Genomic DNA, 20668 nt, shown 5'->3' on the forward strand with positions numbered 1-20668 from the left:
GCACCTCTGGGAGGGAGCTGTGAAGGTGGAAAGGTTTCCACACACTAGGAAGCCCCTTCACTGGTGGAGATGGGGGTGGCCAGGGGGGAAGCTTAAGAGCCACAAAGGAAAGCTCAGCAACAGGGGTGCAGAGGGCAAAGTGGAGAGATTCCCGCACAGAGGATTGGTGCCGACCAGCACTCACCAGCCTGAGAGGCTTGTCTGCTCACCCACCGGGATGGGTGGGGGCTGGGAGCTGAGGCTTGGGCTTCGGTCGGATCCCAGGGAGAGGACTGGGGTTGGCTGGGTGAACACAGCCTGAAGGGGGCTAGTACGCCATAGCTAGCTGGGTGGGAGTCCGGGAAAAAGTCTGGAACTGGTGAAGAGGCAAGAGACCATTGTTTCAGGGTGCACGAGGACAGGGGATTCAGAGCACCGCCTAAACGAGCTCCAGAGACGGGCGCGAGCCACGGCTATCAGCACGGACATCAGAGATGGGCATGAAATGCTAAGGCTGCTGCTGCAGCCACCAACGAGCCTGTGTGCAAGCACAGGTCACTATCCACACCTCCCCTCCCAGGAACCTGTGCAGCCCGCCACTACCAGGGTCCCGTGATCCAGGGACAACTTCTCCGGGAGAACACATGGCGCACCTCAGGCTGTTGCAATGTCACGCTGGCCTTTGCTGCCGCAGGCTCGCCCAGTATTCTGTACCCCTCCACCCCCCACCCGGCCTGAGTGAGCCAGAGCCCCCTAATCAGCTGCTTCTTTAACCCTGTTCTGTCAGAATGAAAAACAGACGTCCTCAGGCAACCTACACGCAAGGGCAGTGTCAAATCCAAAGCTGAACCACAGGAGCTGTGTGAACAAAGAAGAGAAAGGGAAATCTCTCCCAGCAGCCTCAGGAGCAGCAGATTAAATCTCCACAATCAACTTGATGTATGTACCCTGCATCTGTGGAATACCTGAATAGATAATGAATCATCCCAAGATTGAGGTGGTAGACTTTACGAGCAACTGCAGACTTGGGGTTTGCTTTCTGCATCTGATTTGTTCCTGGTTTTATGTTTATCTTAGTTTAGTATTAGAGTTTATTATCATTGGTAGATTTGTATTGATTTGGTGGCTTTCTTCCTCCTCTTTTTTCTTTTTCTCTTTTTGTGAGTGTGTACAAGTACGCGTCTTTGTGTGATTTTGTCTGTATAGTTTTGCTTTTACCATTTGTCCTAGGGTTCTGTCTCTTTTTTTTTTTTTAGTATAGTTTTTAGTGCTGATTATCAATGGTGGATTTGTTTTTTGGTTTGATTACTCTCTTCTTTCTTTTTTATTACTTTTTAATTTTTTAAGTTTTAATATTTCTTTTACTTTTTATTTTAATATCTTTATTTTTTTTCTTTCTTTCTTTCTTTTTTTCTCCCTTTTCTTCTGAGCCATGTGGCTGACAGGGTCTTGGTGCTCCAGGCGAGTGTCATGCCTGTGCCTCTGAGGTGGGAGAGCCTAGTTCAGGAAACTGGTCCACCAGAAACCTCCCGGTTCCCCATAATATCAAACAGTGAAAGCTCGCTCAGAAATTGTCATCTCAATGTTAAGACCCAGCTCCATTCAGTGACCAGCAAGCTACAGTGCTGGACACCCTATACTAAACAATTAGCAAGACAGGAACACAACCCCACTCATTAGCAGAGAAGCTACCTAAAATTATAATAAGGTCACAGACACCCCAAAACACATAACCAAATGTGGTCCTGCTCAGCAGAAAGGTAAGATCCAGCCTTATCCACCAGAATACAGGCACCAGTCCCCTCCACCAGGAAGCCTGCAAAACACACTGAACCAACCTTAGCCAGTGGGGGGAGACACCAAAAACAATGGGAACTACAAACCTGCAGCCTGCAAAAAGGAGCCCTGAAACACAGTAAGTTAAGCAAAAAGAGAAGACAGAGAAACACAAAGCAGATGAAGGAGCAAGGCAAAAACCCACCAGACCAAAACAAAAGAAGAGGAAATAGGCAGTCTACCTGAAAAAGAATTCAGAGTAATGATAGTAAAGATGATGATACAAAATCTAGGGGCTTCCCTGGTGGCGCAGTGGTTGAGAATCTGCCTGCTAATGCAGGGGACACGGGTTCAATCCCTGGTCTGGGAAGATCCCGCATGCCACGGAGCAACTAGGCCCATGAGCCACAACTACTGAGCCTGTGCATCTGGAGCTTGTGCTCCGCAACAAGAGAGGCCACGATAGTGAGAGGCCCACACACCGCGATGAAGAGTGGCCCCCGCTTGCCACAATTAGAGGAAGCCCTCGCACAGAAACAAAGACCCAACATAGCAATCAATCAATCAATCAATAAATAAATCTTTTAAAAAAAAAAGATGATACAAAATCTAGGAAATAGAATGGACAAAACACAAGAAACTTTTAACAAGGACCTAGAAGAGCTAAGGAGCAAACAAACGGTGATGAACAACACAATAAATGAAATTAAAAATTCTCTAGAAGGAATCAATAGCAGAATAACTGAGGCAGAAGAATGGATAACTTACCTGGAAGATAAAATAGTGGAAATAACTAATGCACAGCAGAATAAAGAAAAAAGAGTGAAAAGAATTGAGGACAGTCTCAGCGACCTCTGGGACAACTTTAAACACACCAACATTCAAAATATAGGGGTCCCAGAAGAAGAAGAAGGAAAAAGAAAGGGACTGAGAAAATATTTGAAGAGATTATAGTTGAAAACTTCCCTAATATGGGAAAGGAAATAGTCAATCAAGTCCAGGAAGCACAGAGAGTCCCATACAGGATAAATCCAAGGAGAAACACACCAAGACATATATTAATCAAACTATCAAAAATTAAATACAAAAAAAAAATTAAAAGAGGAAAACAACAAATAACATACAAGGGAATCCCCATCAAGTTAACAGCTGATCTTTCAGCAACTCTGCAAGCCAGAAGGGAGTAGCAGGACTTATTTAAAGTGATGAAAGGGAAAACACTACAACCAAGATTACTCTACCCAGCAAGGATCTCATTCAGATTCAATGGAGAAATTAAAAGCTTTACAGACAAACAAAAGCTGAGAATTCAACACCACCAAGCCAGCTTTACAACAAATGCTAAAGGAACTTCTCTAGGCAGGAAACACAATAGAAGGAAAAGACCTACAATAACAAACCCAAAACAATTAAGAAAATGGTAATAGGAAAACACATATCTATAATTACCTTATATGTAAATGGATTAAATGCACCAACCAAAAGACATAGACTGGCTGAATGGATACAAAAACAAGACCCGTCTATATGCTGTCTACAAGAGACCAACTTCAGACCTAGGGACACATACAGAATGAAAGTGAGGGGATGGAAAAAGATATTCCATGCAAATGGAAATCAAAAGAAAGCTGTAGTAGCAATACTCATATCAGATAAAATAGACTTTAAAATAAAGAATGTTACAAGAGACAAAGGAGGATATTACATAATGATCAAGGGATCAATCCAAGAAGAAGATATAACAGTTGTAAATATTTATGCACCCAACATAGGAGACCTCATTACATCAGGCAATTGCTAACACCATAAAAGGGGAAATTGCCAGTAACACGATCATAGTAGGGGACTTTAACACCCCACTTTCACCAATGGACATATCATCCAAACAGAAAAGTAATAAGGAAACACAAGCTTTAAATGACACATTAGACAAGATGAACTTAATTGATATTTATAGGACATTCCATCCAAAAACAACAGAATACACTTTCTTCTCAAGTGCTCATGGAACATTCTCCAGGATAGATCATATCTTGGGTCACAAATCAAGCCTAGGTAAATTTAAGAAAATTGAAATCATGTGAAGTATCTTTTCCGGCCACAACGCTATAAGACTAGATATCAATTACAGAAAAAAAATCTGTAAAAAATACAAACACATGGCGGCTAAACAATACACTTCTAAATAACCAAGAGATCACTGAAGAAATCAAAGAGGAAATGAAAAAATACCTAGAAACAAATGACACTGAAAACACAACGACCCAAAACCCATGCGATGCAGCAAAAGCAGTTCTAAGAGAGAAGTTTATAGCAATACAATCCTACCTCAAAAACAAGGAACATCTCAAATAAACAACCTAACCTTACACCTAAAGCAATTAGAGAAGGAAGAACAAAAAAAACCCAAAGTTAGCAGAAGGAAAGAAATCATAAAGATCAGAGCAGAAATAAATGAAAAAGAAATGAAGGAAATGAAGCAAAGATCAATAAAACTAAAAGCTGGTTCTTTGAGAAGATAAACAAAATTGATAAACCATTAGCCAGACTCATCAAGAAAAAAAGGGAGAAGACTAAAATCAATAGAATTAGAAATGAAAAAAGAGACATAACAACTGACACTGCAGAAATACAAAGGATCATGAGAGATTACTACAAGCAACTATATGCCAATAAAATGGACAACCTGGAAGAAATGGACAAATTCTTAGAAATGCACAACCTTCTGAGACTGAACCAGGAAGAAATAGAAAATATGAACAGACTAATCACAAGCACTGAAATTGAAACTGTGATTAAAAATCTTCCAACAAACAAAAGCCCAGGACCAGATGGCTTCACAGGCGAATTTTATCAAACATTTAGAGAAGAGCTAACACCTATCCTTCTCAAACTCTTCCAAAATACAGCAGAGGGAGGAACACTCCCAAACTCATTCTACGAGGCCACCATCACCCTGATACCAAAACCAGACAAAGATGTCACAAAGAAAGAAAACTACAGGCCAGTATCACTGATGAACATAGATGCATAAATCCTGAACAAAATACTAGCAAACAGAATCCAACAGCACATTAAAAGGATCTTACACCATGATCAGGTGGGGTTTATCTCAGGAATGCAAGGAGTCTTCAACATACGCAAATCGGTCAATGTGATACACCATATTAAAAAATTGAAGGATAAAAACCATATGATCATCTCAGTAGTTGCAGAAAAAGCTTTTGACAAAATTTAACACCCATTTATGATAAACACCCTCCAGAAAGTAGGCCTAGAGGGAACTAACCTCAACATACTAAAGGCCATGTATGACAAACCCACAGCCAACATCGTCCTCAATGGTGAAAAACTGAAACCATTTCCTCTAACATCAGGAACAAGACAGGGTTGTGCATTCTCACCACTATTTTTCAACATAGTTTTGGAAGTTTTATCCATAGCAATCAGAGAAGAAAAAGAAATAAAAGGAATACAAATCAGAAGAGAAGTAAAGCTGGCACTGTTTGCAGATGACATGATACTATACATAGAGAATCCTAAAGATGCTACCAGAAAACTACTAGAGCTAATCAATGAATTTGGTAAAGTGGCAGGATACAAAATTAATGCACAGAAATCTCTTGCATTCTTATACACTAATGATGAAAAATCTGAAGGAAAAATTAAGGAAACACTCGCATTTAACATTGCAAGAAAAAGAATAAAATACTTAGGAATAAACCTACCTAAGGAGACAAAAGACCTGTATGCAGGAAACTATAAGACACTGATGAAAGAAATTAAAGATGATACAAATAGATGGAGAGATATACCATGTCCTGGATTGGAAGAATCAACATTGTGAAAATGACTCCACTACCCAATGCAATCTACAGATTCAATGCAATCCCTTTCAAACTACCAATGGCATTTTTCACAGAACTAGAACAAAAAATTTCACAATTTGTATGACCCCCTAATAGCCAAAGCAATCTTGAGAAAGAAAAATGGAGCTAGAGGAATCAGGCTCCCAGACTTCAGACTATACTACAAAGCTACAGTAATCAAGACAGTATGGTACTGGCACAAAAACAGAAATATGGATCCATGGAACAGGGTAGAAAGCCCAGAGATAAACCACGCACATATGGTCACCTTATTTTTTTTTTTTTAATTTTTTTTTTTTTTTTTACTTTTTTTTTTTTAAGAATTTCACTTTATTTATTTATTTATTTTTTGGCTGTGTTGGGTCTTCGTTTCTGTGCGAGGGCTTTCTCTAGTTGCAGCAAGCGGGGGCCACTCTTCATCGCGGTGCGCGGGCCTCTCACTATCGCAGCCTCTCGTTGCGGAGCACAGGCTCCAGATGCGCAAGCTCAGTAGTTGTGGCTCACGGGCTTAGTTGCTCCGCGGCATGTGGGATCTTCCCAGACCAGGGCTCGAACCCGTGTCCCCTGCATCGGCAGGCAGACTCTCAACCACTGCGCCACCAGGGAAGCCCCCGGTCACCTTATTTTTGATAAAGGAGGCAACAATATACAATGGAGAAAAGCCAGCCTCTTCAATAAGTGGTGCTGAGAAAACTGGACAGCTACATGTAAAAGAATGAAATTAGAACACTCCCTAACACCATACACAAAATAAACTCAAAATGGATTAAAGACCTAAATGTAAGGCCAGACACTATAAAACTCTTAGAGGAAAGCATAGGCAGAACACTCTCTGACATAAATCACAGCAAGATCCTTTTTGACCCACCTCCTAGAGAATGGAAATAAAAACAAAATAAACAAATGGGACCTAATGAAACTTGAAAGTTTTTGCACAGCAAAGGAAAACATAAACAAGACAAAAAGACAACCCTCAGAATGGGAGAAAATATTTGCCAATGAAGCAACTGACAAAGGATTAATCTCCAAAATATACAAGCAGCTCATGCAGCTCAATATCAAAAAAACAGAAAACCCAATCCAAAACTGGGCAGAAGACCTAAATAGTCATTTCTCCAAAGAAGATATACCTATTGCCAACAAACACATGATTGGATACTCAACATCACTAATTATTAGAGAAATGCAAATCAAAACTATATGTAAAGCTATATGTATAGCTGATTCACTTTGTTATAAAGCAGAAACTGACACACCATTGTAAAGCAATTATACTCCAATAAAGATGTTAAAAAAAAAAAAAAAAGATGAGGCTGGAGATAGATGGGCCCCAGGCTGAGAAGTTGGAGGGTGTCCCCTACCGACAGATATTCCAAGATGAAGATAACAGGAGGATAATAGGAGAGGCTGAGCCCTACCCAGATAAGAGATAAAAGACCACATATTACTCATTCTTGAGATCAAGGAGACCTTCCCAAGTACACACGTGCAGAAAGGCTCCTTGGAGTTCAAAAGGGGAGAAAAGTCAACCTACCCATAAGCCTGTTCTCTGGAATCCATCTTGGCTAAGAGATGCGCGGGCACACCTGGGAGGGTCCTGAGATATACCAAATACGGACTCAGAACCAGGCAAAGCAAGATGATTGGCGAAGGGAAGCCTGGAAGAACTGCCCCATAAAAGTGATTTAAGCTACCACGAGGGTGCGACTCTCTCTCTGAGTCCGCCTGTGTGTCTATCCACACGTAATCTTTTTCCTCCTAATAAACACTTTGCTTCACTACTTTCCGTCTTTGTGGGAATTCATTTCTGCAAAGCCAAAGGGCCAGGGCCTTGTCAATGGTCACTGGTCACTGGTCTACTGGCTAGGATTCAGCTCTCTCACTGCCACGGCCTGATGTCAAGCTCTGGCCGGGAACTGAAATCCTGCTTCAAGCCGCTGCTGGCCGAGGCCCTCCGAGATGAAGGACAACGACAGAAGTTTGTAGAGGGTATTGGAATTTTCCAGGAGATGGACATCTAACCTAGACAATGGGAAGAGAGGTGTGTGTAGAGCAGTCAAGGAAGCTTTCTTGGAGAAGAGGAACACGTCTTAAAGAGTGACTAAGAGATCTGAAATACTACAAATCGCCAACTGTCTTGCAACAGCATAAAAACACAAACACAGTGATAGAAAACACCCATACATTTAGATCTGTGTCTCCCGTGTTTCCCTCTCTGGATTGTAATTGAAAGCATGAGGAAAGACACAGTATATTTATAGCAGGAGGAGAGACAGAAACGAGAGGAAGACTCAAAGAGGGATGCTTAGACCCCCCTAACTGCAGACTTCACTGTTTCCTGGCTTGCCTCACACCTGTTGGGCATGCTTTTTCTGGATGGCTGTGTCTAATACTTTTCATTGGGAAGAATTATGAATTTTCAGAATATGCGGCCTCTGATGTGAATGCAGCAGGGAGTCTAAGTAAGCAGAGATGCAGCCCTGCCAGTTGTCAGCTTGGCAAGTGTCTTAATCCAGGGCTGAAGTGGGGAGCTTGACTGTCGTCAGCTTCTCCGAAGATTTATAAATTACATGCAGACAGCTAGGGCCTCGGTCTGTCAAACAGATCTTCAGGATCGAAATATAGCTGCTATGTGTGGAAGTCTGAGAAACACCCACATGCCCCAAACACATCAGGATCCTGTTTAGAGATAGAACATGTTAACAGCCTGCAGGGGAGGGAGTCTTCCCTGGCTGGTCAGGAGACCTCTTCCTCTCACGTACACTCAACCCCACACTGCCCACCCCAGCAGAGTCTGGAGAGAATGCCTCACATCGGTGTACATGTGGCTTTGTGTGTGTCAGTCTCTGTCTTTGTGTATGTGTATGCGGGGGGTGTGTGTGTATCTGTGTGCATCTGTCTGTGTACACATGTGGGTATGTATGTGTGTGTGTGTGTGTGTGTGTGTGTCCATCCATGTCTGTCTTGTCTATGCATGTGTGTGTGCATCTGTGTGTGTGTATCTTTATGGACTGGGCATGTATCTGTGTATTTGTCTTCATATACATGTGTGGGTGTGTGTGACTCTGTCTTGTTTGTGGATACGTGTGGAGAACTGTGTGAGTATCTGTGTGTGTATTTCCCCCACTGGGCCCCATGCTCTGGAAGCCAGGCTTCCAGGCTACACTTAAGCGCCAGGCTGGGTTTCCTCTGTGGCCATTTATAGCACCAAGCAAGGCCACTGCTGTTCTGTTAGCTGCTTGGTCAGATGTATGGCTGTGCCTATGACAGCTAAGCCACTTTCTGTGCTGACACTCAGTCACCTCAGAGACTTTAACAGGAGTGTTGAGAAAAGATATTTACCTCCTTGCAGCTCAGGAAGACCTGCCCAAGCCAGAAAATGAAATTCAAGCTCAGTAATACCTACTGCGGGAATCTATTAATGTCCCACCAATTGTTTTCACAAGTTTGCTAGGAGGTAGAATAGGTCTGTAATTACTGTATTTTTTAACATATACTGTGTGACAGATTAAAGTATAGAAAAGTCTAAAGCCACATAGTTAATCAAAGGCAGAAATACTGTGTGTCGTCGGTGGCAGTGTCATTAGCTGTCTTAATTCTCATGTTTCTTCTGTTCCTTGTAATTGGGAATATGTACCTTTCCATTGGCCACTTTTCCTAGAAACGAATGCACTATGTTTGTTTCGGAAAATGTCACAAATACCTCATTTATGGTTCTTTGCATTGTGTTTGAGTTTCATCTGAATTTATTTGGCTAAAATAAGCTATAATTTTTAAGACAATTTTGTCAAATAAGCTACAAAAAAGTTTAGCCAATTTTTGATTCCCAGTTTCAAAACTGGGCTGCTTTCCCAGTCTTTCTTGTCCTTAGAAATTCAGACTCATCTCAGTGACATATTTTTGCCTAATTTTCCAACTTTCTACTTCGCAGATGTGTGTGCAATTTAAAGAAATATCATCTTAAATATTTTAAATCCAACTTGGCTGACTGAGGAGGAGGGAGGGAAAATAGTGTTATGAACAGTAGAATTTGAAGCTAAAGAAGCATTGGTGAATATTATTTTCAAATTTAACCCCACAGAGTGTGGGCATTTTGTCATGGTCTTGAATTGAATATTTTAAAAATAAAGAAAAGCATGGATCTGCTCCTCACCCCTCAGGCAGGTGCCCTGGAAGGTATAGACCCCGTAGCTCGCAGCTCGTGCTGCTGTGGAATCTCCACCTCCATCACCCCATGATGGCCCCCTGTCTCAGGGTACAGTAGCTCAGATAACGTGGACTCCCAGAGCTGGAGAATCTTTGCAGTGACTCAGCCCCGCTGAGCCCTGAGCCTTATCAGGCACCTAAAACAGGAAGAGCCACGAGTTGATTCCCAATCTGCTGACCCCTGACCTGGGGAATTTTCCTCCCGTGCTCCTGGGACTCTTCTGTAGCTTCCCACTGGTTTCTCGGTGAGGGCTGATTGCAAGCAGGGCATGCAAAACCCTCACTTTCAGTCTCCTGCCCGCACATCTGGTCTGATTTCCTGCCATTCCTCCCTTGCCCCTATACACTCAAGAAATACAGAATGGCTTGTAAAAACTCTGTGGCATTCTACATCTTCCTGTCTTTGTGTTTTCTGGAACTTCTGCCTAGAATGCTGCTGGTGGAATTTGAAAAGTGCCAAGGAAACTCTCTGGCTCAAACAGTCTCCTACACAGGCCCCTGAAACACACATTAATTCCCTTCATACTCAGCTTTGCTTCTCTTTGTGCTTCCCCCCTCCCCACCCCATAATTCATCTCATTTCTGAGAAGACAACAGCTTAAAATTCTGTTGGTACCTTCCTGTGATTGGCTTTTCCAGCTGCTTTGTTGCCAGGTCGGACTAGGTGCCTGGGTGAAAGGGATGCTCAAAGGAGCAGAAAGCAAAGAACAGGGGCTACTGAAGGCAGTCTCCTCTGGTTAGGGTTTTGCTTAGTCCCAGCCCAGTGACTGCACCATAGAGATATCAGATGTTTCTGGATGGCAGTCGCGTCAGGGGTGCAACATGTGGATGATTTGATGTGCCGTGTTCTCACCTGTGGGCTTTCTCTGTTCTATTCAGCACACCGATCTACAAATGTTCACACTAGTCTAATCTGTTCATTCCTTCAATGAGAATTTGAAAATGAGAGAGATAATTAAAAGCCAATAGAATAGAATTCAATGAAAATTAGTTTGTACTTTGTGATTGTGCCTTTCAAAAACGGGATGCTCTGGTTATCTGTTGCTGAGTAGCAGACCACAAAAGCAGTGGCTTACGATGACGTTTACTTTGCTTAGGAATCTTCAAGTTGGGCTGGGGTCAGTGGGGCTAGCTCATCTCTGCTCCACTTGATGTCAGCCAGGCAGCTCAGTCTGGGGTTGAATTACCCGAAGGCTCCTTCCTCATGTTTCAGCAGCTGATGTCGACCATAAGCTGAGAGCTCAGCTGGAGCTGTCACCCGTGTCACCTACAGGTGACCCCTTTCTGTGGCCTGTGCCTCCTCACACATTGTGGCTGGGTTCCAAGGTGAGCGTCCTGAGACCAGGAGCCAGGCAGAAACATATCTCCTTTATGACCTAGCCTGAGAAACTATGCAGAATCACTTCTGCCACTTCCATTCATTCTGGCTGCCACAGAGCACTGCCCAAATTCAAGAAGGAACATGAGGGACCAGAAATATTGCTATGGCCATTTTTAGAAATTACAATCTGCTACACTGGAGCATAAAGAAATTTTAATTGACTTGTTATTCCTGGTTTTCCCATTCTTTCCAGTGAGCAAACTCTTTTTCAGGGTGGGTTTTGTGGTGGCCCAGAAAGTTTTTTACATACCTAAGTGATTACGCTATTTGGTTTCTTTTTTAATGAGACCTGCCCTCCATCACCAGCATCTTTTTGTCCAGAGAAGAAAAAATCTTTGTGCATAAAACAGATCCATGTGGATCTAAGGTTTTTATTACAACAGATTTAAAAACAACCTCACAAACTATTGTACAAGATTAAATTCAGGCTCATCCACTTTAGTTTTTAAGGCTTTGTGTACAATTGAAAGATTTCCAAGAAATTTTAAATATTGATTTGGGTACATATAGGTTCTTAGCAGCAACAGCTTAGCACAAAGTCTTTGACCAAATATCTACGTTTTCTGGAATATAATTAAAGTAGTTGTCTAGAAATGTGTTGATTTGCATAAAATCATTAATTAATTGTGTTTAATTGCAGAGCTTAGTTTCAATGAAATTTTCCTCTTTAAAAAATTAAAGATAAGGAACTCTCATAAGAATTTGGCCTTGAGAAAAATAGTATAAGGTTGAAAGTTTTTAACAGTATTCAGGTATTGATGATTAGATAATGCCATTTTGTTTTTGGATATTTGAACTGTTTTGAAGCTTGTCTTTTGTATTATTCGACCTTCATCATTCTGAGGATGTGTTTCTTTTCAGATGCCTAGAAAATCCCTAAATCTGGAGAGAGACTTGGTTCTGCCACCAATCAGTTGTGTGACTATAAGATGATACAAAATTTGTTTGTACCTCATTTGCAGAATGGAGGCATTTCACTGAACAATATATAAAATTATGTACTTTATGAAAAATATATAATAATGACATTTACTGGAAGGGAATGTAATAAATCCAAATAATATAAAGAAATAATAAGTTTTTTCTTTTTGGATTAGAAATGATCACAACCATATTTTATTTAGAAATGCATTTCGAAATCTTATTTCCCCAAAACCTATAATTCAAGCTCTCTTGAGACAATTCAGGGTCTTGTTCGGATGGGCTTGATTAAGAAAACAATCATCCCTTGGCTTGCTTTATATGACTTCATTACAATTTGAGAATCAGGTGGTTACTTAATAAATACTATTTGATAAAGGCAAAACTAGGCAAAGTCCTTTGCATCTTGAATGGGTCTTAAAATAACAGTCTTATGAAGCCTTGGCATAATGAGGGCTGTAATCATGTTACAGACAGGAAAAAGAAGGCAGGGACCTTTGTTGTAGGCCAGTTGTTAATGCCAAGGTCTTCTTTGGGGGTTTTGATTATTGTGATAGATTAAATATGGACTTCATTAAATATTCATGATCATTCTGAACAGCTTTTAATTCAACTGATGTTTATAGACCACCTTCACTAAAGCAGGTGCTTAGTATTAGAATCTGAGCAACAAAAGTAAATGTCATTCTGTGTGTGTCCCCAAGGAACCTAGTCATTGTCAGTGCTTAAGCAGAACACTCTATAAGCTGTAATATCCCTCAGAATGTTATTATATTAATTCTCCTTCATATTAATTGAAACATTCTTTTGATATTAACAAAAAATAGCAAAGTTTTACTGAGTCCTTATAATATGTCAGATATGCTATGCACATTGCCTCATACAATACTCATTTTAAGTCATCTTTTTCAGCATGGCTTCTACAGTCAGAGATTCCAGATTTGAATTCCAGCTTAAACACTAACTGTGATAACTTCAAGCTTCATTGTACTAAAGTGTTTTGAGAATTAAGTGAGATCATCAAGTAAAATATTTCACAATATCTGGAATAGTAAATGTCTAATAGATGTTAGCTATTTATCATTACTGTTGTCACTCTCAGCTCTATCAGATAGGTAATACAGAAAAGTATAGCTTTGAGTAGTAAAGTAACTTGCCCAGTCACACAGCTCTTAAGCAGCAGAGTTAATTGGTGTTTAATGCCAAATTTCTTACCTTCTAAAGTATATTTCTATCTAATAGTTAAAACTGATAAAACTTAGTAAAATATTTCAGTTCTTTTAATTCTGTTAAGTGATCAAAATTTGGTACTTCCAAGAATCCTGCCATCAAAATCCCAGTGGTCTAGTTTTGTGTAACAAAGGTTTGCAAGTGAAGAAACTCAGTTTTCTCATATAGAGTTTCTGGAACCAGGAAAATATTTAGTTTGTGACAGGGGGAAAAGGGCAGAAAAAAAGAACAGGGATTACAAGTGCCCTTTTTGAATAGGCAGGAGTCTTTGTGGTTTGTATTATTCTTCCTGAAACTTTTGATCTCTTATTATTTTCCTAAGAATAACATATATTTATGCTCCTTTTTTGTCTTTTATAAAACCCATGTTAGAATGGGTCAAATGTCTAAAATTTCTTAGGATTAGTGAAACTGAAATAGCTGATGAGAGCTTTCAAAATAAAGTCATACAATGTGATCAGATATTCATTCACATGCCAGATTAAGGGTGATTTATTCACTTTAGGGCCCAAGAGCAAATTCCTAAACTACTTTAGGAAAACATGAATGAGAAGAATGTGGAAAAATAGACTGGAAAGAGAAAAGCTGAATTCATATCTTAGGATAGAACTGCTCAAAAATTACACAGACTATGGGAGTAGAAATTGGATAATGTTGTTAGGGAAAGAGAGGAAAATTAAAAATAGCTCTAAGCTTACGAAGTGATGCTGTTTGACTGCTCAGTCCCTGAGCTTGCACACACATGAGATATGAAAAAGTTTGAAAAGAGCGGCCTCTGTTATTTTTAGTTTTGAGTAAAATCTTCAAATCAAAGCACTCAATTTAAAAAGCAAATTTTTATTAAATAAGAATCTCTACTAAAATGCTACAGTATTTATTTCTTGGAATTACAAAACCAGGGAAGCTGCTTTTGAAGTCACACTACTTCTTGTATCTGATATGCAAGATCCCTTCTGGTGAGACATCTATGGACATGAACTCTAAGATTCTCAGAGTCTCAGCAGTTCTAGAGGAGAGAGATGGTTAATTGAGATTAAATATAGCTGTTGATCATTTAACGTGACCAGAAACTTAACTTAGCAAATGTAATGAAAGGAATATTGAACCAGAAATCATTATGCCCCATATGACATTGATTGGTTAGTAACCTTGGGTAAATCAGTCAATTTCTCATCTGTGAAACCAGAGCCTTGGGCCTACTCAGTAATTCCCAAATACTGGTTAGGCCCATGAAAGAGTTTTCATGAGTATGAGTCCAAATAAGACAAAAAAAGAAGAATGAGGACAGATGGTTACTAGACTTGTCATGGTAATCATTTCATAATGTATGCAAATATCAAGTCACTATGTAGTACACCTGGAACTAACATAATAGTGTATGTCAACTACATTTCAATTTTTAAATGACAGTGACAGTTTTGTCTGGGATTTCTGGCTGGAGTAGGGCAATTATTGTGTCATAGTGTCCTGTCTTGCGAGGATGCCCCTTCCTGGTTCTTTAGCTGGAGAGAGCAGGTCCTGGTGGGCCTTTTGTGTCTGCACTGTTGGCATTTCTGAGTTGCTGGCTTCCCCATTTCTAAATCAGGGATACAGAAGGCAAAGAGAGAGACAGGGAACTTACCACCGGGCCATTCCTTGGGTCCTGAATGAACCTATATGGTCTGCCTTCTTCTTACTACCTTTCAGACTTTATTTATAAAGTCCAGGGATTTTAGTTGTACTTAACAAGCAGAATAGGGAAAAGTATGTATATTCCACTTTCCCAGAAGTGGAAGTCAGTTGCTTACATTTGATATGAAATTAGTTAAAAGACCCATCCTTCTCCTTGCATTGTTCATTTACTTGCTCAGTCACTCTGGAGCGCTGAGTGGGAGCCGCACGTGTCAGTACAGGAAGGCTTCCAGCTGGGAGGAGCGGCCCCGGGAAGCGGGGAGGCCGTGGCCTGGCCTCTTTCTTCCCAAGCTTCTCCTCGGCCTCTCCAGCTCTGTCACCAGATGCCATAGTGACTCGGCCAGGTTTCCCCAGACTCAGCTGGAACCAACAGGGTTATAGTAAGGCAAGGAAAGTAAATATTAAATATCTATTTATAGTGCATAGCTAAACTTGTGAATAATACATGAAAGAATTTCCCAGGGCAAAAAGTTCTAATGGAGCTTTTTCTTTGTAACATGCCATTTAAAAGACTTTTTATTAGAAAATAATCTCCAACTTACCAAAACATTGCAAAAATAAGAATAATAAAAGGACACCCATATCCCCTTACCCAGATTCACCTCTTGCTGATACACTTTATTCTGTTTTCTTTATTAGTTGAATGCTCTCCATTCTTTCTACACACACACACACACACACACACACTAATTTCATATGCCACCTGCACTCCAATTGTGTCAACTGATTCAATAATGTCCTTCATAGCACTGTCTGCTCTGGTACAGGGCCCACTACAGCATCAAGTATTGCACATATTTGTAGAGTCTGTTTAATGTCCTTTAATCTGGAAAAGTACCTGTGATTGTTTTAAACAATAAGGTGGTAAAACTGTAGCTGTCTCATATCATTAATGTTATTTATAGGTACTCTCAGCAGATTGTGAACTTATTAACATGCAAAAAGGTAGAAGTTCAGTACTCTGTAGCAGAAAAGAGGATCTTTCAGCAGCATGTAATTAAATCAAAAAGTGAAGCCACAGCAAAATCATAAAAACCATAATATGGTTGACCTAAAATTAGAAAGTTATTTATGTAAGTCAGAATGGAAAGTATTGTTCTTTCATCACTTAAAAGCTTCTAGGGTGATTAATGAAAGTGCATCTGTACAATCTACACAGAAATTAAATGCTCAGAAAGTTCTAAAATGACAGGTTTTAAAGCTTAGCTAGAAAACTGGTTTTATTCTAACTTGAACAGTCAAATATTCCTAATTTGCCTGTCGTGATAAATCCCCTTTGGACATGCACCATAAAAGTATAAGTGAGAGAAGCACAGTATCTTTACTTATTCTAAGCGTTGAATTCTGAACTGCCTGTCAATAAAATTATGTTCAAAATTGGAGGTACCATTAGTCTGCAAAAGAATCTTCACCTTTATGTGCCAGGGACAAGCTCCATTCGCTGAGACTGCAGTGGCACTTCTCAACATGCTTTGAAAGTGCATGTTTGAAAGTGCAAACGTGTATTCTTAGTATGGAGCAAAACCAAACATTTGCAACCAGACTTTATCTTATGGTTCTCATGTGTCAGTGGCTTGCACTGGCTCTTTTGTGCTCTGGACAAAGATCTCCGGACAGAGCCCAGGGTTTTCCTCACAATCAGGACCCGCTGAACTCTGGTTTCATATCCCAAGGGGCCAGAAAAGCACACTGTTTCTTATTCACTTGAATTTCCATTTTAAAAAAGAGGCCTCGCCCTGCTCCTTAGAGATGGAGAGAGAGTACTCTTCTCAATACCTTGGACTGATGAGGTGTGGATTAAACCAGATATTGAAACATCTTTCCTGTTGGAGAAGCATCTTAATCTCTATAATATTTATGCTAGGATCTTAAGCAATGTGACACCTATCAAGATATTTTCAAAACTGAGTAGTGATTATTTTGGATGAATTATAGCTTATTTAAACCATATCTCATTTCAGTGATTTTGAAAAAGTTATCTCAGTTTTATTTTATATAGATATCTCTGGGCTACTGTACTGTGTTAGGAACAGGCTCCGGAGGCAAGACTGCCCTGATTTCATCCCATTACTAGAGGGCAAGTTACAGAACCCTCTAAGTCTCAGTTTCCTCATCTGTAAGCAGATAACAGTCACAACTTCATGGGATTTTAGGAGCAGTAAAATTTTAAATTAGATGATACACTTAAAGCCAGTATACCTCAGACCCAGGCACGAGGCACCCATCCTGGACCTTAGACTCTAGGGGACTCTACGCTAGCCCTCCTATAGCAGGGTTCTTTCTTACAAAGAGAGGAATCTGGGAAGTGTGGAGGGGTGGCAAGGAAGTGGCCTCTCCCCTCCCTGTCTCCAGCTCACGCTATCCCTCCTAGAAGAAATTTGAGCACCAAGAACTCCATTTGGGCAGGGACCCAAATGTCCCCTTGCAGGGACCCAAATGTTCCCACGTTCCCCAGGGCCTTTGCAGCCTTCTTCTCTGCACCCTTCCTCCTGAAGGCTGAGCCCTTGCTGGTGTGAGCATCTCCCCTCCTGAGGGAGGCCAGAGAGTGGCAGTTAGTAAGGCTGGGGGGGCTTGGCCCTGTGATATGGGACGTTCACATGTCGCACAGTAAGTAGGAGGAGAAGGGGGTGAGCTAGGAGCTGACTTTTCCTGGGCTTCCACGTTCTTACACAGAATGTCGGGGAGCCTGAGCCTTAGGTTCCCCAGGTTGTTATGAAGGAATATTTGTCAAATAGGAGAACAGACTTCTTTTAAGTGTTTAGCTTGATTAATAGTTTTTTAAATATGCAAACATAGAGCATATGAACTCTGTTTGTACACTTGCCCTGGACTCTGCAAATGTGGGGAGTGAGGATGTGCTGAGGCAGTGACTGACACGTAGTGAGAACTGAATAAACGCCAGCCACCACCATCGTCATTGTCGTCTCTGCCATGTATAGCATGTAGTCATTTCTCTGAAACGGGTGGGAAACCAGCTTCTTCCCTCACCCCTGGATCGTGAGATACCAGCTCAGTTTCTTACAAGAGGCACTAAATGCCTGCCAAGACTTTAGACTTTACGGATGGAGTCTTTGGGGAGGCGTCAGGGAAGCAGTGTAACAGTGGCAGGGGTGAGCAGATCACCCCAAGGCACCTCACGCAGCCCTTTGCTGTTGTCTCGGTTCAGTCACTATCATCCTATAGGTCCCCACTCCGCACGGTTCTCACAGACTCCAATGGCCTCGTTCCCTTAGACCAGGGGTCCCCAACCTCCGGGCCAAGGACCGCTACAGGTCCGCGGCCTGTTAGGAACTGGGCTGCGTAGCAGGACGTGAGGCCCGGGCAAGCGAGCAAAGCTTCATCTGCCCCTCCCCATCGCTCCCCATCGCTCGCATTACCGCCTGAACCATCCCTCCCACGCCGTCCGTGGAAAAATTGTCTTCCACGAAACCGGTCCCTGGTGCCAAAAATGTTGGGGACCACTGCCTTAGACTATGCATTAACCAAGGTCATTCGGTAAACACAGGTGCGCTGACATTCAGCACTTCAACTTCCTCTTAGCCTCTGTTTCATTTTTCTTTCATCTTTTAAATGTTAGCAGTTTTTAAAGAAACTTGAAGGTCGTTCTGTCCTGGGGCAGGCTGCTGCTTAATAAAGGTACCCACAGTCTAATAGCAGCATTTCCATGGGGACTGGATCTTTGTCAGATAGCACTTTATTTCAAGGATTAAGGATTGGTGCTCAAACCCTCCACAGATGATGCCAATAGCCCAAAGATATCTCACTGACTTGCATCTAGGATGGTCTGTACTGGAAGCAATCTTACAGAATATCCTAGCATAAGCCTTTGTGTTAGAGAAAACACAAATTTTTTTCAAGTCCCAGCTTTTTCAAATGACCTTCTTTGCACAAAAGAAATCCTACCGTCTGGTGCATTTTCAGGAGAAACAGATACAAGGTCTGTCTCCTCAGCTTTGTGAGTGATGTGCCTCCATTTGCAAGAATGAGGACCACAGGAACACAGCACTTGGGTTTCATCAAGCTGGGTAATGCTAATGACAGAGACCATTTATAAGGGTGCCTGCCAGCATTCTAATCAATGATATACGCACAGTGTTTAAACAGTGAGAGCAACTAGTGGTCCAAATTAACAAAGCTAGTAGAACAGGAAGCCAAGATTTGAACCCACATCTGATTTAAAAGCTAAAAGATGTTAAACTCCACCCCGTTTTTGCTTGGGAGAGGAGGGCATTTTCCAACCTAATCTATGTCCAATATAAATAAGAGATGTTTATAATTATATCATCAAGAAATTAATTTCTATTAACAAGAAGAGTGTTATATCCTGGAAACAGTGATGACGGCAGTGTCCAGCCAGGGACGATTGCACTTTATACTACCTTACCTTTGTTTGCAATAAAATAACACCATAACAATATGATCTGATAAACCCTTCTCCAATCTTCAAAACACCAAATAAACATGGATTAAAACATTCTCAATTCTTTCCACTATTTTATCTTTCCTCCTGGCTGCTCTCTTCACTACCTCAGTCCAGGCCAGGGAACAGATTGTAGAACCAAACTCCTTGGGTTGGGCTTCCAGCTCTGCTGTGTACCAGCTGTGTGACCTCAAGACAAATAACTCAACATCTCTGCGTTTTTTCAATCAGTAATTTGGGAATGATAGTACATAGTTCATAGGGTTACAGAGATGAAAGAAGATAGATAATAAATTAAAAGTCCTTAAAATAATGATACATATAAGGCTACTGTCCTTAGCCTCAGAACTACATTCTTGTTAAAACTACCTACTCAGAGTCATTTTCATTTTCACCTCATTTTGTCAGGAAAATTATCCCAGACTTATAAGTGGGCAAAAAGGTTTGCTGGCTATCCTTTCAGTGGAGTGCCGGTATCTTGTCCAGTGGACCCTCCAGGGATTATCTGACTCTATAGCTGTGGACAACTTTGACCATCTTTGCCTTGATTAGACTATTTTACAATATTGCATGGATAAAAGTTATGAAAAACTCATAGTAATCCAAACATATTTGTCATAAAAAACACCCCAAAATTTTGTGTTATGAATATACAATTGACTTCTACCCTGTGGAAAAGAAAACCTCAAAATATTACATTTTCCCGCCCTATATGGTACCAACCACTTTTGCCTGTTAGCAAATATATTTCATCATCCCTGATTTATGGGTGTGTGTGTCTTTGTGTGTTCGTGGAATTCTCCTTTGAGATAGTTTTAACATCTACTAGTACCTTCATTAATTATTGAGTTAAAAAAAATATTTGAAATGCGCAAAGCTCCCAAACAAAACTCAGCCAAATGAGTGCCTCTAATTAAAAGTTTTAAAAACTTCCCTTTTCTCATCATTTTCTAAACCCGAGAAAGGGCCCCAAGACTGGCTTAAGGCAACACTGAGAACTGATAAACTTGTTGCTAGTATTTCCTTCTCCCTTTCTCTTCTCTACTCCTTCCTGCCAACTAAAAATTGGCACTTGCCATCTGCCTCTACAAAAATTAAGTCACAAGCTGCTGTAGCTGCTGACATTCAACACACCCTGAAAGGAGTTCAGAGTGGAGACCAGGAATGACACACTCTGTGTTCTGAAAAAACTGGCAGAACAGGCCTTCAGATAGT

The 20668-nt window shown here is 41.0% G+C and overlaps 1 long non-coding RNA gene across 1 annotated transcript; it reads right to left on the bottom strand.

Annotated features, from left to right (window-relative positions):
- Positions 1-1292: 1292 nt before the first annotated feature.
- On the bottom strand, positions 1293-6817 carry LOC309640730. Its single transcript, XR_014252365.1, has 2 exons — positions 6244-6817; positions 1293-5892 (listed from the first exon to the last, which is right to left on the bottom strand). It is a non-coding gene; the product is annotated as an uncharacterized lncRNA (long non-coding RNA).
- Positions 6818-20668: the final 13851 nt, after the last annotated feature.

Source organism: Balaenoptera physalus, assembly GCF_965194825.1.
Source record: "Balaenoptera physalus genome assembly, chromosome: 13".
NCBI classification, from domain to species: Eukaryota; Metazoa; Chordata; class Mammalia; order Artiodactyla; family Balaenopteridae; genus Balaenoptera; species Balaenoptera physalus.